Raw genomic sequence first — 15,356 nt, forward strand, 5'->3', positions numbered from 1 at the left:
AGGTAACAAGGGACGGCACGCAGGTAACAAGGGACGGCACGCAGGTAACAAGGGACGGCACGCAGGTAACAAGGGAAGGCACGCAGGTAACAAGGGACAGCACGCAGGTAACAAGGGACAGCACGCAGGTAACAAGGGACAGCACGCAGGTAACAAGGGACAGCACGCAGGTAACAAGGGACAGCACGCAGGTAACAAGGGACGGCACGCAGGTAACAAGGGACGGCACGCAGGTAACAAGGGACGGCACGCAGGTAACAAGGGACAGCACGCAGGTAACAAGGGACAGCACGCAGGTAACAAGGGACAGCACGCAGGTAACAAGGGACAGCACGCAGGTAACAAGGGACAGCACGCAGGTAACAAGGGACAGCACGCAGGTAACAAGGGACAGCACGCAGGTACAGCATGCAGGTAACAAGGGACAGCACGCAGGTAACAAGGGACAGCACGCAGGTAACAAGGGACAGCACGCAGGTAACAAGGGACAGCACGCAGGTAACAAGGGACAGCACGCAGGTAACAAGGGACAGCACGCAGGTAACAAGGGACGGCACGCAGGTAACAAGGGACGGCACGCAGGTAACAAGGGACGGCATGCAGGTAACAAGGGACAGCACGCAGGTAACAAGGGACAGCACGAAGGTAACAAGGGACGGCACGCAGGTAACAAGGGACAGCACGCAGGTAACAAGGGACAGCACGCAGGTAACAAGGGACAGCACGCAGGTAACAAGGGACGGCACGCAGGTAACAAGGGACAGCACGCAGGTAACAAGGGACAGCACGCAGGTAACAAGGGACAGCACGCAGGTAACAAGGGACAGCACGCAGGTAACAGGGGACAGCACGCAGGTAACAAGGGACAGCACGCAGGTAACAAGGGACGGCACGCAGGTAACAAGGGACGGCACGCAGGTAACAAGGGACAGCACGCAGGTAACAAGGGACAGCACGCAGCTCCCCTGCTCCCTGTATTGTGTATCTCCCCTGCTCCCTGTATTGTGTATCTCCCCTACTCCCTGTATTGTGTATCCCCCCTGCTCCCTGTATTGTGTATCCCCCCTGCTCCCTGTATTGTGTATCTCCCCTGCTCCCTGTATTGTGTATCTCCCCTGCTCCCTGTATTGTGTATCTCCCCTGCTCCCTGTATTGTGTATCTCCCCTGCTCTCTGTATTGTGTATCTCCCCTGCTCCCTGTATTGTGTATCCCCCCTGCTCCCTGTATTGTGTATCCCCCCTGCTCCCTGTATTGTGTATCCCCCCTGCTCCCTGTATTGTGTATCTCCCCTGCTCCCTGTATTGTGTATCTCCCCTGCTCCCTGTATTGTGTATCCCCCCTGCTCCCTGTATTGTGTATCTCCCCTACTCCCTGTATTGTGTATCTCCCCTGCTCCCTGTATTGTGTATCTCCCCTACTCCCTGTATTGTGTATCTCCCCTACTCCCTGTATTGTGTATCTCCCCTACTCCCTGTATTGTGTATCTCCCCTACTCCCTGTATTGTGTATCTCCCCTACTCCCTGTATTGTGTATCTCCCCTACTCCCTGTATTGTGTATCTCCCTGCTCCCTGTATACTGTGAGATCGGAGGCGGCAGCTGCCAGCCCCCCGTTGCCCTACCCTGGAGATTGTTACTCTCTGCTCTGCCAGGCTCGGAGGATTAAATACTCCGTCACACCCATCTCTCCGGAGCCAAATTACACACGTCTCCCGGTTAAACAAGCGTTGGGTTCTGTGCCATGGAAACAGCAATCACACAGCAAAGGATGCTGGGAAGCCTATTTAACCCCTTCCCTGGCACAGAACGGTTATACTAATAACAGCCCCATTACTCACCCACTTGAATGAAAGTACTGATGTCAAACCTTTTTGTGTGGGCTTCTTAAATATGGCAGGTACTGTATGTTTTCAAGGACCCGTGTTCTGGTTTAACTCGATCCCTGAAACATTGGAATCAGTGCGTTCTCCTGACCTCCGCATCGCTCCCACAGTGAGGTCAGTATGCGTCACACTGCGGGCTTTGCCATTCAGCAGTCACCAATTAGTACATATTTCAGTTTCTATTTGGAAAACTAAAAAAAGGGCCGAGAAAAGACCATATTCAGCCCACAGGAGCGAGGGGCCACATACAGGAGCGAGGGGCCACATACAGGAGCGAGGGGCCACATACAGGAGCGAGGGGCTACATGACGCCAAACCCTCCTTATCACAGCCTCATCTTGACGATTAAAGGAGTAGCTGTGCCTTTAAATGCAGACACATAGCTTCTTGTATAGTTACAGTGTGAGCAAGGCGTGTGAGTCACACGGATACAGAACACGCAGGCGCATGGCTTCTTGTGTAGTTACAGTGTGAGCAAGGCGTGAGAGTCACACGGATACAGAACACGCAGACGCATGGCTTCTTGTATAGTTACAGTGTGAGCAAGGCGTGTGAGTCACACGGATACAGAACACGCAGGCGCATGGCTTCTTGTATAGTTACAGTGTGAGCAAGGCGTGTGAGTCACACGGATACAGAACACGCAGGCGCATGGCTTCTTGTGTAGTTACTGTGTGAGCAAGGCGTGTGAGTCACACGGATACAGAACACGCAGGCGCATGGCTTCTTGTATAGTTACAGTGTGAGCAAGGCGTGTGAGTCACACGGATACAGAACACGCAGGCGCATGGCTTCTTGTGTAGTTACAGTGTGAGCAAGGCGTGAGAGTCACACGGATACAGAACACGCAGGCGCATGGCTTCTTGTATAGTTACAGTGTGAGCAAGGCGTGTGAGTCACACGGATACAGAACACGCAGACGCATGGCTTCTTGTGTAGTTACAGTGTGAGCAAGGCGTGTGAGTCACACGGATACAGAACACGCAGGCGCATGGCTTCTTGTGTAGTTACAGTGTGAGCAAGGCGTGAGAGTCACACGGATACAGAACACGCAGGCGCATGGCTTCTTGTATAGTTACAGTGTGAGCAAGGCGTGAGAGTCACACGGATACAGAACACGCAGGCGCATGGCTTCTTGTATAGTTACAGTGTGAGCAAGGCGTGTGAGTCACACGGATACAGAACACGCAGGCGCATGGCTTCTTGTGTAGTTACAGTGTGAGCAAGGCGTGCGAGTCACACGGATACAGAACACGCAGACGCATGGCTTCTTGTATAGTTACAGTGTGAGCAAGGCGTGCGAGTCACACGGATACAGAACACGCAGGCGCATGGCTTCTTGTGTAGTTACAGTGTGAGCAAGGCGTGTGAGTCACACGGATACAGAACACGCAGGCGCTTGGCTTCTTGTATAGTTACAGTGTGAGCAAGGCGTGTGAGTCACACGGATACAGAACACGCAGACGCATGGCTTCTTGTGTAGTTACAGTGTGAGCAAGGCGTGTGAGTCACACGGATACAGAACACGCAGACGCATGGCTTCTTGTGTAGTTACAGTGTGAGCAAGGCGTGTGAGTCACACGGATACAGAACACGCAGGCGCATGGCTTCTTGTATAGTTACAGTGTGAGCAAGGCGTGTGAGTCACACGGATACAGAACACGCAGGCGCATGGCTACTTGTATAGTTACAGTGTGAGCAAGGCGTGTGAGTCACACGGATACAGAACACGCAGACGCATGGCTTCTTGTATAGTTACAGTGTGAGCAAGGCGTGTGAGTCACACGGATACAGAACACGCAGACGCGTGGCTTCTTGTGTAGTTACAGTGTGAGCAAGGCGTGTGAGTCACACGGATACAGAACACGCAGACGCATGGCTTCTTGTGTAGTTACAGTGTGAGCAAGGCGTGAGAGTCACACGGATACAGAACACGCAGGCGCATGGCTTCTTGTATAGTTACAGTGTGAGCAAGGCGTGTGAGTCACACGGATACAGAACACGCAGACGCATGGCTTCTTGTGTAGTTACAGTGTGAGCAAGGCGTGTGAGTCACACGGATACAGAACACGCAGACGCATGGCTTCTTGTGTAGTTACAGTGTGAGCAAGGCGTGTGAGTCACACGGATACAGAACACGCAGGCGCATGGCTTCTTGTATAGTTACAGTGTGAGCAAGGCGTGTGAGTCACACGGATACAGAACACGCAGGCGCATGGCTTCTTGTATAGTTACAGTGTGAGCAAGGCGTGTGAGTCACACGGATACAGAACACGCAGACGCATGGCTTCTTGTATAGTTACAGTGTGAGCAAGGCGTGTGAGTCACACGGATACAGAACACGCAGACGCGTGGCTTCTTGTGTAGTTACAGTGTGAGCAAGGCGTGTGAGTCACACGGATACAGAACACGCAGACGCATGGCTTCTTGTGTAGTTACAGTGTGAGCAAGGCGTGAGAGTCACACGGATACAGAACACGCAGGCGCATGGCTTCTTGTATAGTTACAGTGTGAGCAAGGCGTGTGAGTCACACGGATACAGAACACGCAGGCGCATGGCTTCTTGTATAGTTACAGTGTGAGCAAGGCGTGAGAGTCACACGGATACAGAACACGCAGGCGCATGGCTTCTTGTGTAGTTACAGTGTGAGCAAGGCGTGTGAGTCACACGGATACAGAACACGCAGGCGCATGGCTTCTTGTGTAGTTACAGTGTGAGCAAGGCGTGTGAGTCACACGGATACAGAACACGCAGACGCATGGCTTCTTGTGTAGTTACAGTGTGAGCAAGGCGTGTGAGTCACACGGATACAGAACACGCAGGCGCTGCAAGGCCTCACCGCCCGCTGCATTATTACTGCATAACTGAGAGTACCGAGGCACCGTCTGTGGCCACACCCCGGCTATCCGTGGCTACCACAAGATGCTCAGGAGTTATGTTATCAGTTACGTGTGTATCGCCAACAAAAACATTGTACCATTGCTCGGAACCTGCTGCTCCTCCCCCGTGGCTCCCCTGCTCCTCCCCCGTGGCTCCCCTGCATCTCCCCCGTGGCTCCCCTGCTCCTCCCCCGTGGCTCCCCTGCATCTCCCCCGTGGCTCCCCTGCTCCTCCCCTGCTCCCCTGCATCTCCCCCGTGGCTCCCCTGCATCTCCCCCGTGGCTCCCCTGCTCCTCCCCCGTGGCTCCCCTGCATCTCCCCCGTGGCTCCCCTGCTCCTCCCCCGTGGCTCCCCTGCATCTCCCCCGTGGCTCCCCTGCTCCTCCCCCGTGGCTCCCCTGCTCCTCCCCCGTGGCTCCCCTGCATCTCCCCCGTGGCTCCCCTGCTCCTCCCCCGTGGCTCCCCTGCATCTCCCCCGTGGCTCCCCTGCTCCTCCCCCGCTCCTCCCCCGTGGCTCCCCTGCATCTCCCCCGTGGCTCCCCTGCTCCTCCCCCGTGGCTCCCCTGCATCTCCCCCGTGGCTCTGCCCAAGTGGCACCTCTGCAAATTCCGTGACCCAAACGTAACGTTCCTGTGTTGCAGCCGCCGCCAGGCGTAGGAATCCCGCCGGACCGGAATTTCTGGTTACGCTGCACCCAGACAGGTTCCTACACATGGACGTTATGGTGCGACGCGTCAGACTGGGGAAGCGCACAGAGAGACCGTCCCAGCCGTGAGCCAGAGACGGACGCGGTGACTGTCACGTACATGCGCTTTCCAAACTTAAACTTCCACTTTATATGCAACATCTCAACGTCTTCATGTACGTCCCCCGGCCCCCCATCTTATTATCTGCAGGGTAACCACGGCACAATCTGGGGGCCTGTGAGACGTCCGGGATTACTTTATTAAATGGGTTTAATAAAAAATACTAAACCATAATAAACATGAACTTAATTGCAGCAACAAAACCCAAAGCAGGAGATGGACAACCTACATTGGGGGTAACCCCACATGTTTGGGGGCTGCCCCTATCTTGGGAGTTTGTCTGGGAAGGATAGGAACCGTCAGTAGGGAGAGGAGGCATGGGGGGGGGGGGGGGGGGGGGAGGTTATGGGGGGTTATATAAGAATTCCCTCTCCCGGCCCCTATTTAGCATTTCATTAAGATGATTGGTGCATTTCCTGTAACTTTGCCCCAGCTTTGGGTGGCCTTACTGGGTGAGCGGCCAGCGAATAATGCAAGGAGCGAGGGTAAGTAAGTAAGATTGTATGTATGTCTGTATTTATAGATTAAGCTTAATTATGGGTCACGGGTCAAGAGGCATCGTCATGGGGTCAATGACAGGAGGCCTGGGATTCATCAAACTGTGATGGGGGTATCGCCCCTGATCCGGTGAACAGCCAATGACTTGAATAGCCGTTACCACCGGTTGGAGCTGATATACGGCTAGAATCCGTCCAGCTGCAAGTCACTGATCATCGCGGCTGTAGTGCTCTAAATGGGGGGTCCGGCCAGGCCATGATCTTGTTGAAGGTTAATAAACCTTTGACCAGAGTGTATATTTTGGGTGGTTAAAGGACGTGGGAGTTGGTAGTGGTCACCAGGTCAGGAACTTTGATACGTGGGACCACCAACTGATCCACAAATCTAAGTGTCTGAGTATTCTTCCAGAGCTCATACACGTCCTCAGAGACGGCCTGGGACTTATACCGACTAGCACCCTCTCTATCCACCTTTAAGACCCCCCTTAAGACACACTTGCTTAAAGAAGCATATGAATAGCACTGTGGATAATCCTGGACACACGATACATAAAGCTTGGCCCCCTGCAGATGCACTTACCAGAACTCCCTCCTACTGTCTCTGTACGTTCTCCTACCTACCTACCAATTAGATTGTAAGCTCCTCGGGGCAGGGACTCCTCTTCCTTAATGTTACTTTTATGTCTAAAGCACTTATTCCCATGACCTGTTATTTATATTATCTGTTATTTATTTGATTACCACATGTATTACTACTGTGAAGCGCTATGTACACTAATGCGCTATATAAATAAAGACATACAATACAATTTAGCACTGGGGAACCCCTCCCAGAGAAGCCTGTGTGCTGGGACTTAGCACTGGGGAACCCTCCCAGAGAAGCCTGTGTGCTGGGACTTAGCACTGGGGAACCCTCCCAGAGAAGCCTGTGTTCTGGGACTTAGCACTGGGGAACCCTCCCAGAGAAGCCTGTGTGCTGGGACTTAGCACTGGGGAACCCCTCCCAGAGAAGCCTGTGTGCTGGGACTTAGCACTGGGGGACCCCTCCCAGAGAAGCCTGTGTGCTGGGACTTAGCACTGGGGAACCCTCCCAGAGAAGTCTGTGTGCTGGGACTTAGCACTGGGGAACCCCTCCCAGAGAAGCCTGTGTGCTGGGACTTAGCACTGGGGAACCCTCCCAGAGAAGCCTGTGTGCTGGGACTTAGCACTGGGGAACCCCTCCCAGAGAAGCCTGTGTGCTGGGACTTAGCACTGGGGAACCCTCCCAGAGAAGCCTGTGTGCTGGGACTTAGCACTGGGGAACCCCTCCCAGAGAAGCCTGTGTGCTGGGACTTAGCACTGGGGAACCCTCCCAGAGAAGCCTGTGTGCTGGGACTTAGCACTGGGGAACCCTCCCAGAGAAGCCTGTGTTCTGGGACTTAGCACTGGGGAACCCTCCCAGAGAAGCCTGTGTGCTGGGACTTAGCACTGGGGAACCCCTCCCAGAGAAGCCTGTGCGCTGGGACTTAGCACTGGGGGACCCCTCCCAGAGAAGCCTGTGTGCTGGGACTTAGCACTGGGGAACCCTCCCAGAGAAGTCTGTGTGCTGGGACTTAGCACTGGGGAACCCCTCCCAGAGAAGCCTGTGTGCTGGGACTTAGCACTGGGGAACCCTCCCAGAGAAGCCTGTGTGCTGGGACTTAGCACTGGGGAACCCCTCCCAGAGAAGCCTGTGTGCTGGGACTTAGCACTGGGGAACCCTCCCAGAGAAGCCTGTGTGCTGGGACTTAGCACTGGGGAACCCCTCCCAGAGAAGCCTGTGTGCTGGGACTTAGCACTGGGGAACCCTCCCAGAGAAGCCTGTGTGCTGGGACTTAGCACTGGGGAACCCCTCCCAGAGAAGCCTGTGTGCTGGGACTTAGCACTGGGGAACCCCTCCCAGAGAAGCCTGTGTGCTGGGACTTAGCACTGGGGAACCCCTCCCAGAGAAGCCTGTGTGCTGGGACTTAGCACTGGGGAACCCTCCCAGAGAAGCCTGTGTGCTGGGACTTAGCACTGGGGAACCCTCCCAGAGAAGTCTGTGTGCTGGGACTTAGCACTGGGGAACCCCTCCCAGAGAAGCCTGTGTGCTGGGACTTAGCACTGGGGAACCCTCCCAGAGAAGCCTGTGTGCTGGGACTTAGCACTGGGGAACCCCCCCCAGAGAAGCCTGTGTGCTGGGACTTAGCACTGGGGAACCCCTCCCAGAGAAGCCTGTGTGCTGGGACTTAGCACTGGGGAACCCTCCCAGAGAAGCCTGTGTGCTGGGACTTAGCACTGGGGAACCCCTCCCGGAGAAGCCTGTGTGCTGGGACTTAGCACTGGGGAACCCTACCAGAGAAGCCTGTGTGCTGGGACTTAGCACTGGGGACCCCTCCCAGAGAAGCCTGTGTGCTGGGACTTAGCACTGGGGAACCCTCCCAGAGAAGCCTGTGTGCTGGGACTTAGCATTGGGGAACCCCTCCCAGAGAAGCCTGTGTGCTGGGACTTAGCACTGGGGAACCCTCCCAGAGAAGCCTGTGTGCTGGGACTTAGCACTGGGGAACCCTCCCAGAGAAGCCTGTGTGCTGGGACTTAGCATTGGGGAACCCCTCCCAGAGAAGCCTGTGTGCTGGGACTTAGCACTGGGGAACCCTCCCAGAGAAGCCTGTGTGCTGGGACTTAGCACTGGGGAACCCCTCCCAGAGAAGCCTGTGTGCTGGGACTTAGCACTGGGGAACCCTCCCAGAGAAGCCTGTGTGCTGGGACTTAGCACTGGGGAACCCCCCCCAGAGAAGCCTGTGTGCTGGGACATAGCACTGGGGAACCCCTCCCAGAGAAGCCTGTGTGCTGGGACTTAGCACTGGGGAACCCCTCCCAGAGAAGCCTGTGTGCTGGGACTTAGCACTGGGGAACCCTCCCAGAGAAGCCTGTGTGCTGGGACTTAGCACTGGGGAACCCTCCCAGAGAAGCCTGTGTGCTGGGACTTAGCACTGGGGAACCCCTCCCAGAGAAGCCTGTGTGCTGGGACTTAGCACTGGGGAACCCCTCCCAGAGAAGCCTGTGTGTTGGGACTTAGCACTGGGGAACCCCTCCCAGAGAAGCCTGTGTGCTGGGACTTAGCACTGGGGAACCCTCCCAGAGAAGCCTGTGTGCTGGGACTTAGCACTGGGGAACCCCTCCCAGAGAAGCCTGTGTGCTGGGACTTAGCACTGGGGAACCCCCCCAGAGAAGCCTGTGTGCTGGGACTTAGCACTGGGGAACCCCTCCCAGAGAAACCTGTGTGCTGGGACTTAGCACTGGGGAACCCTCCCAGAGAAGCCTGTGTGCTGGGACTTAGCACTGGGGAACCCCTCCCAGAGAAGCCTGTGTGCTGGGACTTAGCACTGGGGAACCCCTCCCAGAGAAGCCTGTGTGCTGGGACTTAGCACTGGGGGACCCCCCCAGAGAAGCCTGTGTGCTGGGACTTAGCACTGGGGAACCCCCCCAGAGAAGCCTGTGTGCTGGGACTTAGCACTGGGGAACCCCTCCCAGAGAAGCCTGTGTGCTGGGACTTAGCACTGGGGAACCCCCCCAGAGAAGCCTGTGTGCTGGGACTTAGCACTGGGGAACCCCTCCCAGAGAAGCCTGTGTGCTGGGACTTAGCACTGGGGAACCCCTCCCAGAGAAGCCTGTGTGCTGGGACTTAGCACTGGGGAACCCCTCCCAGAGAAGCCTGTGTGCTGGGACTTAGCACTGGGGAACCCCTCCCAGAGAAGCCTGTGTGCTGGGACTTAGCACTGGGGAACCCCTCCCGGAGAAGCCTGTGTGCTGGGACTTAGCACTGGGGAACCCCCCCAGAGAAGCCTGTGTGCTGGGACTTAGCACTGGGGAACCCCTCCCAGAGAAGCCTGTGTGCTGGGACTTAGCACTGGGGAACCCCTCCCAGAGAAGCCTGTGTGCTGGGACTTAGCACTGGGGAACCCCCCCCCAGAGAAGCCTGTGTGCTGGGACTTAGCACTGGGGAACCCCCCCAGAGAAGCCTGTGTGCTGGGACTTAGCACTGGGGAACCCCTCCCAGAGAAGCCTGTGTGCTGGGACTTAGCACTGGGGAACCCCTCCCAGAGAAGCCTGTGTGCTGGGACTTAGCACTGGGGAACCCCTCCCAGAGAAGCCTGTGTGCTGGGACTTAGCACTGGGGAACCCCTCCCAGAGAAGCCGTTGTGCTGGGACTTAGCACTGGGGAACCCCTCCCGGAGAAGCCTGTGTGCTGGGACTTAGCACTGGGGAACCCCTCCCAGAGAAGCCTGTGTGCTGGGACTTAGCACTGGGGAACCCTCCCAGAGAAGCCTGTGTGCTGGGACTTAGCACTGGGGAACCCTCCCAGAGAAGCCTGTGTTCTGGGACTTAGCACTGGGGAACCCTCCCAGAGAAGCCTGTGTGCTGGGACTTAGCACTGGGGAACCCCTCCCAGAGAAGCCTGTGTGCTGGGACTTAGCACTGGGGGACCCCTCCCAGAGAAGCCTGTGTGCTGGGACTTAGCACTGGGGAACCCTCCCAGAGAAGTCTGTGTGCTGGGACTTAGCACTGGGGAACCCCTCCCAGAGAAGCCTGTGTGCTGGGACTTAGCACTGGGGAACCCTCCCAGAGAAGCCTGTGTGCTGGGACTTAGCACTGGGGAACCCCTCCCAGAGAAGCCTGTGTGCTGGGACTTAGCACTGGGGAACCCTCCCAGAGAAGCCTGTGTGCTGGGACTTAGCACTGGGGAACCCCTCCCAGAGAAGCCTGTGTGCTGGGACTTAGCACTGGGGAACCCTCCCAGAGAAGCCTGTGTGCTGGGACTTAGCACTGGGGAACCCTCCCAGAGAAGCCTGTGTTCTGGGACTTAGCACTGGGGAACCCTCCCAGAGAAGCCTGTGTGCTGGGACTTAGCACTGGGGAACCCCTCCCAGAGAAGCCTGTGCGCTGGGACTTAGCACTGGGGGACCCCTCCCAGAGAAGCCTGTGTGCTGGGACTTAGCACTGGGGAACCCTCCCAGAGAAGTCTGTGTGCTGGGACTTAGCACTGGGGAACCCCTCCCAGAGAAGCCTGTGTGCTGGGACTTAGCACTGGGGAACCCTCCCAGAGAAGCCTGTGTGCTGGGACTTAGCACTGGGGAACCCCTCCCAGAGAAGCCTGTGTGCTGGGACTTAGCACTGGGGAACCCTCCCAGAGAAGCCTGTGTGCTGGGACTTAGCACTGGGGAACCCCTCCCAGAGAAGCCTGTGTGCTGGGACTTAGCACTGGGGAACCCTCCCAGAGAAGCCTGTGTGCTGGGACTTAGCACTGGGGAACCCCTCCCAGAGAAGCCTGTGTGCTGGGACTTAGCACTGGGGAACCCCTCCCAGAGAAGCCTGTGTGCTGGGACTTAGCACTGGGGAACCCCTCCCAGAGAAGCCTGTGTGCTGGGACTTAGCACTGGGGAACCCTCCCAGAGAAGCCTGTGTGCTGGGACTTAGCACTGGGGAACCCTCCCAGAGAAGTCTGTGTGCTGGGACTTAGCACTGGGGAACCCCTCCCAGAGAAGCCTGTGTGCTGGGACTTAGCACTGGGGAACCCTCCCAGAGAAGCCTGTGTGCTGGGACTTAGCACTGGGGAACCCCCCCCAGAGAAGCCTGTGTGCTGGGACTTAGCACTGGGGAACCCCTCCCAGAGAAGCCTGTGTGCTGGGACTTAGCACTGGGGAACCCTCCCAGAGAAGCCTGTGTGCTGGGACTTAGCACTGGGGAACCCCTCCCGGAGAAGCCTGTGTGCTGGGACTTAGCACTGGGGAACCCTACCAGAGAAGCCTGTGTGCTGGGACTTAGCACTGGGGACCCCTCCCAGAGAAGCCTGTGTGCTGGGACTTAGCACTGGGGAACCCTCCCAGAGAAGCCTGTGTGCTGGGACTTAGCATTGGGGAACCCCTCCCAGAGAAGCCTGTGTGCTGGGACTTAGCACTGGGGAACCCTCCCAGAGAAGCCTGTGTGCTGGGACTTAGCACTGGGGAACCCTCCCAGAGAAGCCTGTGTGCTGGGACTTAGCATTGGGGAACCCCTCCCAGAGAAGCCTGTGTGCTGGGACTTAGCACTGGGGAACCCTCCCAGAGAAGCCTGTGTGCTGGGACTTAGCACTGGGGAACCCCTCCCAGAGAAGCCTGTGTGCTGGGACTTAGCACTGGGGAACCCTCCCAGAGAAGCCTGTGTGCTGGGACTTAGCACTGGGGAACCCCCCCCAGAGAAGCCTGTGTGCTGGGACATAGCACTGGGGAACCCCTCCCAGAGAAGCCTGTGTGCTGGGACTTAGCACTGGGGAACCCCTCCCAGAGAAGCCTGTGTGCTGGGACTTAGCACTGGGGAACCCTCCCAGAGAAGCCTGTGTGCTGGGACTTAGCACTGGGGAACCCTCCCAGAGAAGCCTGTGTGCTGGGACTTAGCACTGGGGAACCCCTCCCAGAGAAGCCTGTGTGCTGGGACTTAGCACTGGGGAACCCCTCCCAGAGAAGCCTGTGTGTTGGGACTTAGCACTGGGGAACCCCTCCCAGAGAAGCCTGTGTGCTGGGACTTAGCACTGGGGAACCCTCCCAGAGAAGCCTGTGTGCTGGGACTTAGCACTGGGGAACCCCTCCCAGAGAAGCCTGTGTGCTGGGACTTAGCACTGGGGAACCCCCCCAGAGAAGCCTGTGTGCTGGGACTTAGCACTGGGGAACCCCTCCCAGAGAAACCTGTGTGCTGGGACTTAGCACTGGGGAACCCTCCCAGAGAAGCCTGTGTGCTGGGACTTAGCACTGGGGAACCCCTCCCAGAGAAGCCTGTGTGCTGGGACTTAGCACTGGGGAACCCCTCCCAGAGAAGCCTGTGTGCTGGGACTTAGCACTGGGGGACCCCCCCAGAGAAGCCTGTGTGCTGGGACTTAGCACTGGGGAACCCCCCCAGAGAAGCCTGTGTGCTGGGACTTAGCACTGGGGAACCCCTCCCAGAGAAGCCTGTGTGCTGGGACTTAGCACTGGGGAACCCCCCCAGAGAAGCCTGTGTGCTGGGACTTAGCACTGGGGAACCCCTCCCAGAGAAGCCTGTGTGCTGGGACTTAGCACTGGGGAACCCCTCCCAGAGAAGCCTGTGTGCTGGGACTTAGCACTGGGGAACCCCTCCCAGAGAAGCCTGTGTGCTGGGACTTAGCACTGGGGAACCCCTCCCAGAGAAGCCTGTGTGCTGGGACTTAGCACTGGGGAACCCCTCCCGGAGAAGCCTGTGTGCTGGGACTTAGCACTGGGGAACCCCCCCAGAGATGCCTGTGTGCTGGGACTTAGCACTGGGGAACCCCTCCCAGAGAAGCCTGTGTGCTGGGACTTAGCACTGGGGAACCCCTCCCAGAGAAGCCTGTGTGCTGGGACTTAGCACTGGGGAACCCCCCCCCAGAGAAGCCTGTGTGCTGGGACTTAGCACTGGGGAACCCCCCCAGAGAAGCCTGTGTGCTGGGACTTAGCACTGGGGAACCCCTCCCAGAGAAGCCTGTGTGCTGGGACTTAGCACTGGGGAACCCCTCCCAGAGAAGCCTGTGTGCTGGGACTTAGCACTGGGGAACCCCTCCCAGAGAAGCCTGTGTGCTGGGACTTAGCACTGGGGAACCCCTCCCAGAGAAGCCGTTGTGCTGGGACTTAGCACTGGGGAACCCCTCCCGGAGAAGCCTGTGTGCTGGGACTTAGCACTGGGGAACCCCTCCCAGAGAAGCCTGTGTGCTGGGACTTAGCACTGGGGAACCCCTCCCGGAGAAGCCTGTGTGCTGGGACTTAGCACTGGGGAACCCCTCCCGGAGAAGCCTGTGTGCTGGGACTTAGCACTGGGGAACCCCTCCCGGAGAAGCCTGTGTGCTGGGACTTAGCACTGGGGAACCCCTCCCAGAGAAGCCTGTGTGCTGGGACTTAGCACTGGGGAACCCCTCCCAGAGAAGCCTGTGTGCTGGGACTTAGCACTGGGGAACCCCTCCCAGAGAAGCCTGTGTGCTGGGACTTAGCACTGGGGGACCCCCCCAGAGAAGCCTGTGTGCTGGGACTTAGCACTGGGGAACCCCCCCAGAGAAGCCTGTGTGCTGGGACTTAGCACTGGGGAACCCCTCCCAGAGAAGCCTGTGTGCTGGGACTTAGCACTGGGGAACCCCTCCCAGAGAAGCCTGTGTGCTGGGACTTAGCACTGGGGGACCCCCCCAGAGAAGCCTGTGTGCTGGGACTTAGCACTGGGGAACCCCCCCAGAGAAGCCTGTGTGCTGGGACTTAGCACTGGGGAACCCCTCCCAGAGAAGCCTGTGTGCTGGGACTTAGCACTGGGGAACCCTCCCAGAGAAGCCTGTGTGCTGGGACTTAGCACTGGGGAACCCCTCCCAGAGAAGCCTGTGTGCTGGGACTTAGCACTGGGGGACCCCCCCCAGAGAAGCCTGTGTGCTGGGACTTAGCACTGGGGAACCCCTCCCAGAGAAGCCTGTGTGCTGGGACTTAGCACTGGGGAACCCCTCCCAGAGAAGCCTGTGTGCTGGGACTTAGCACTGGGGGACCCCCCCAGAGAAGCCTGTGTGCTGGGACTTAGCACTGGGGAACCCCCCCAGAGAAGCCTGTGTGCTGGGACTTAGCACTGGGGAACCCCTCCCAGAGAAGCCTGTGTGCTGGGACTTAGCACTGGGGAACCCCTCCCAGAGAAGCCTGTGTGCTGGGACTTAGCACTGGGGAACCCCTCCCAGAGAAGCCTGTGTGCTGGGACTTAGCACTGGGGAACCCCTCCCGGAGAAGCCTGTGTGCTGGGACTTAGCACTGGGGAACCCCCCCAGAGAAGCCTGTGTGCTGGGACTTAGCACTGGGGAACCCCTCCCAGAGAAGCCTGTGTGCTGGGACTTAGCACTGGGGAACCCCTCCCAGAGAAGCCTGTGTGCTGGGACTTAGCACTGGGGAACCCCCCCCCAGAGAAGCCTGTGTGCTGGGACTTAGCACTGGGGAACCCCCCCAGAGAAGCCTGTGTGCTGGGACTTAGCACTGGGGAACCCCTCCCAGAGAAGCCTGTGTGCTGGGACTTAGCACTGGGGAACCCCTCCCAGAGAAGCCTGTGTGCTGGGACTTAGCACTGGGGAACCCCTCCCAGAGAAGCCTGTGTGCTGGGACTTAGCACTGGGGAACCCCTCCCAGAGAAGCCGTTGTGCTGGGACTTAGCACTGGGGAACCCCTCCCGGAGAAGCCTGTGTGCTGGGACTTAGCACTGGGGAACCCCTCCCAGAGAAGCCTGTGTGCTGGGACTTAGCACTGGGGAACCCCT

The 15,356-nt window shown here is 57.8% G+C and overlaps 1 protein-coding gene across 1 annotated transcript in view; it reads right to left on the reverse strand.

Annotated features, from left to right (window-relative positions):
* Positions 1 to 15,356, reverse strand: part of ESYT3 (extended synaptotagmin 3) — a 131,006-nt gene that overhangs the window by 49,384 nt on the left and 66,266 nt on the right. The gene's annotated exons all lie outside the window — the stretch shown is intronic.

Source organism: Ascaphus truei, chromosome 7 (assembly GCF_040206685.1).
Source record: "Ascaphus truei isolate aAscTru1 chromosome 7, aAscTru1.hap1, whole genome shotgun sequence".
In the NCBI taxonomy this organism is placed as follows: Eukaryota; Metazoa; Chordata; class Amphibia; order Anura; family Ascaphidae; genus Ascaphus; species Ascaphus truei.